At 39.0% G+C, this 4,853-nt stretch overlaps 1 long non-coding RNA gene across 1 annotated transcript; it reads right to left on the reverse strand.

The window, feature by feature from the left end:
• Positions 1-239: 239 nt before the first annotated feature.
• On the reverse strand, positions 240-4,154 carry LOC114569087 (uncharacterized). The gene is made up of 3 exons (XR_003694378.1): positions 4,123-4,154; positions 847-939; positions 240-319 (listed from the first exon to the last, which is right to left on the reverse strand). It is a non-coding gene; the product is annotated as an uncharacterized LOC114569087 (long non-coding RNA).
• Positions 4,155-4,853: the final 699 nt, after the last annotated feature.

Consider the following 4,853-nt stretch of genomic DNA (forward strand, 5'->3'; position numbering starts at 1 on the left):
TTAAGAGTTTGCAGATTTGGTGAGAGTTTGTTCTGTCCCAAACCAAGAAGCACTCTTTAAATGAAGGTTAAAGTGTTTTTCATGGCTTTAGGGTAGTCCAAGGGCAGAGCATATGGCAGCCCAAACAAGAGGCAAAGTGCATGAGGCAAAGTCCATGAGGTAGCTTCTGGATATTGTCCATTACAATACCTCTCACAACAATGATGGCAGTAGACAATGGGCCAAGGTGGAGATCATTTGGCGTGTTTGGCTCATCTTCCTCGATGACAGTCAGCACCCCAACAGATACTTGTTCCCAGGCCTCATCAGTGTCCGTAACCTGTAAAAACCCCACAAAAAAATACATTACAAAAGGGAAATGTTGATAGGCATGATCAATTGTCACTGTCATGTGTCCTAGCTACACTGCCTTACCCATCAAGATTTCACTCCACGCACACCTGCATTTAGCAGTTTGATCAAACATTAGTAGGTCTTGTCCATTTCCAGATGTCCAGTAAAGCACGTTTTGCTTCCAAATTGAAAAAATGTAGGATTGACTAACATAGGCTACTGCATTTACTGCTAATTTGTACAATAATACAATTCTGACTATTATTTGGTATACATGTACTGTTGTGCACATGATGCATTATGGGTATTTAAGATGATGCGGTTTGAAACGCCACTAATTGCAGCATAAAAATTCTACTACAAGAGCTACTTGGTGTGAAGATTTGTCTTTTTTTTACAGTTCTTTCTCACGGGGATATAACTGACATTAATCTTGACTCTCAGTAAGATACTGGAAAATACAAAGCAAATGTCCTACCTTTCCTTTTATAAGATGCAACTGTGAGAACTTACCAAGCAGGTCTTGTAGAAGTTACTGGGGTCATCTCCAAGTAGAACAGGGAGGACTTGGAGTACAAGGGTGTGCTTTGCTGTCCCATCTGGTTTCTAGAAGTGCATAATGAACAAATATAATTCAAGATTACACACAAAAGTGTCTGCGCTATGGTGGGGCATTCAAGGGCCGTGCCCCCCCCTATCATTGAGGCCTTCCTACCACAGGCCATGGCATGGCAATAAAAATCCTCATGATGACTGGCAGGGAAAAAGCTAAAAACTTCTCAGACACTGGTGAATTGCTGCAAATTGAATTATAAATTCAGCCTGTGCTCAAACAGTGTAGGGAAACCTGATCTATAGACTACATATAGACTACATATATTAAAATATGTAGTCTATAGATCAGGTTTCCCTACACTGTTGGACGGTTTTATTAATTAATAATGCCATCCAAAACAGCAGGCATTACGGCAGTCAGGGACAGCTTCGATATACCAGACCTATATGATAAGATTCAACAGAACTATATATTATATCCAAACAAGACTTATTGATAAAGTTGACAATTATAGATAATATTTATATAAAACAGTAAACAGCCGGTTTCCCCAGGAGTAGCAAGGACCTGTATTTGGACCGGGATGGCACAGTTCCGGTGCGTTGCCCTCTCTACTGGACCTAATTCAGTACATAGATCCAAGAACTCAGCTTTAGGGAATCTAAATTGTCATATTAGCCAGTCATCGTCATGGTCCCTGAACTCTCTTTCTCTCCTGATTCTTCCATTAGCGTAGTCCTCCTGCAGGGCCAGCAGTGCCATCATGCAGCATTACACACAGGGTTCACCACTGTATTTATATGTTTATATTATATATTATATGTTATATAATTCTATTAGAGTGATTGTTAACACCTTGCCAACACAACATCAACTAGTGGTGTCCCCCCCGAGATACAATTTGAAGGCAAAGTGTAATAGGCAAACAAACTTTTCTTCATGCAGGTTTTGTTATGAACAGTATTAAAGTTCGGACCGATAACGAGGACATTAAGGGTAACGACTGCGTGAGAGCTTAACGGCTATATTTCCGGACTTTGACATTTGATGATATATGCACAGTATTAAATTCAGATATTTAGTTATTTACACTGTGTTCAACCGTTATCTAATGATAGGGTATTTGATGCTATCCTGTATTCCATGCAGTCAGACCGTCTCCTCCTCCTGCACTCCGTAGCAGACAATGTGACGGTGAGACAGCACTGATTAAATATTAATAACAAATTTTTATTAAAGAATTGAGTTGGATTTTACAAAATGTTTATGGAACAATTACCAGTCAGTACAAGCGCAAATCGCACTGCTGGATTTAATTTTAAAAGTTTCTTATATTAAAAAGGAGATACACAATGACAAGCCAGCTGGAATCTGCCAGACTCTCTGTCTCTCTCCTGCACGCGGTGCGTTCCCAATGAAGTGGAGTAAGTAAAGTTAGATCTGCTACGTGGTGGCATGATATGGAAATTAACAACAACAAAAAATGAAATTTGCTAATGAAATAATAATTAATAATAATAAAGAAAAACGTATTTCGTTTTGAGCAACATTTCTGCTGTGTTGGATTATATTGCCTCTGCTTTAAAATATTTCTCATAACGACAGTGTCCCCCCCCCCGCCGATGACCCAATGCCCCTCTAGTAGATCTGTTTTGGCACCGACTCTGAGCACATGCAAGTTTGTCCAACTACTTATGAAACCAATGTCTCCACAATGTTTGACAGTGCAGCAAACAGTTGCAGATTAAAAGGCACTCCAGACATCACCACATGTTCACAAGACCAAAAACTTGGACGATGTGCTATTAATCCCCCCATCTTGCAATGCTCTGAAACTATGGAATGCCATTTTATTCAATATTAAATAAATGAATAAATACATAAATACATGAATGAATAAATAAATATGCCTTTGAAAAACATCATGAAATAAATAAATGAGGCAATAAATACATAAATAATTAAATAAATTAAATATTCGTATACAAATGAATCAATTAGTTAAATAAATATATTAAAAGGTTTTACTTTCAATTATTTCATACGTACTTTTATTTCATAAGTCCACATTTATTTATTTCAAGAGACTTTTATTTCATAAGTCCACATTTATTTATTTCCGTGGACTATTATTTCCTAATGCCACATTTATTTATATCCCTCTCTATTTATTTCCACTTCTTATATGCAAATCAGGGGCGTGGTTATCTCTCACATTTATTCTCGACTGGCAGTTTGCAGTGCTGTGCACCCAGCCCAGAGTCACCTATTCTGGGGTAACTAGACCACCAACTACTGCTCAACTGACGGAGCACCACGCCCGGCACCTCACGGTGCTCTGTATCCAGCCCGCAGTCAACTATTCTGCGGTAACTGAACCAATTGTAAAAGAATATTTAATTAATTTAATTATTTATGTATTCATTGCCTCATTTATTTATTTCATGATGACTTTTTATCAAAGGTATATTTATTTAATTTTTTATTCATGTATTTATTCATTTATTTAATATAGATTATAGCCACCCTTTGCTTTTTTTATTAATAAGGGAAAAAATTCCACTAATTAACCCTGACAAGGCACACCTGTGAAGGTAAAACCATTTCAGGTGACTACCTCATGAAGCTCATTGAGAGAACACCAAGGGTTTGCAGAGTTATTAAAAAAAGCAAAGGGTGGCTACTTTGAAGAATCTAAAATATAAGACATGATTTCAGTTATTTCACACTTTTTTGTTAAGTACATAATTCCATATGTGTTCATTCATAGTTTTAATGCCTTCAGTGAGAATCTACAATGTAAATAGTCATGAAAATAAACAAATTGAATGAGAAGGTGTGTCCAAACTTTTAGTTTAAAATTCGTCCTCACCACCAAGAAAAAAACAGGAAATTGTGTCCATGTACACAGATTAATAGATTAAATAATTTCACAAACGGCTATGAGACTAGGGCTGTCAAAATTGCTCAAAAATGACGTTCCAATATTCCCTCTAAAAAAACACATCTGGTTGCGCATGCATCCAAGGTGGCGCACGACATCGTGACGTCAAAATGATGTAATATCCGGCCGGCGCGTCCGATTTATGGCGCTCGAGCCGAGGTTGCGCCATCGCACACAGCTCTTTTTTTCAGCGGCGCGCGACAAAGCGTAAACAGGAGCCTGAATGAGTTCACCGACAACCGGATGTCAGGACTCTCAGAGTGACTGCAGGTCTCTCTGGTAAACTTACCGGGTTAAGGTGAGTTCTTTTATGGTGAATGAAAGGCTCAAGCCCACGAAGTAGGTCAGTGAATCACATCGAAGCATTGACGGCAACGCTGCTGCCAGTTCTGCCGTTGTTTACCTTTTTCTTCTTCTTGTTGTCCGTAGAAAGGGCAGCGTCGGTAGCATTTGCTCATTAGCGCCACCACTGTTCAGGAGAAGACTGCAGCTAGTGTCGCGAGCACCAGCTCAGGTATAAATAGTCACGGAGATCTCATGATGTCACATTTGTATGCGCCAGCTGGGCTGCATCTAGTCAAGGGGGTAAGCTTCGCTTCAGAACGCGAACCTCCGATGACGCCATTTTGTTGCTACAAAGCGATCACCTCTTGTTAGCATTACACTGACCGCCATTTTTTTTTACGTCACTTGACTGCAAATAACTTTACATCTGAAGCGTTTAAAGACTCTATTTGTCCGTTGTTTATTTCTAAAGAAACACGACAATGTATAAAAGGCTCCATTACCTTGTACCTCACGTTATGGCTCCGTAGCAGACGCTTTTATAAAAATAGGCTAATGGTTGGGTCATAACCACGAGACTTACTGTCGCACAGTAGAGGAATTACCGTATAGTACAGGAGAAGCTCGCAGGCAGTTTCGACTTACATTAGCTGTTTCGGTTTAATTACTAATGTTAACTAGCATGTTAGTTAGCAATAATTAGCCTGTGCTTATGTTATCTCCTTACATATACCT

The sequence above is a fragment of the Perca flavescens genome, chromosome 15 (assembly GCF_004354835.1).
Source record: "Perca flavescens isolate YP-PL-M2 chromosome 15, PFLA_1.0, whole genome shotgun sequence".
Taxonomy (NCBI): domain Eukaryota; kingdom Metazoa; phylum Chordata; class Actinopteri; order Perciformes; family Percidae; genus Perca; species Perca flavescens.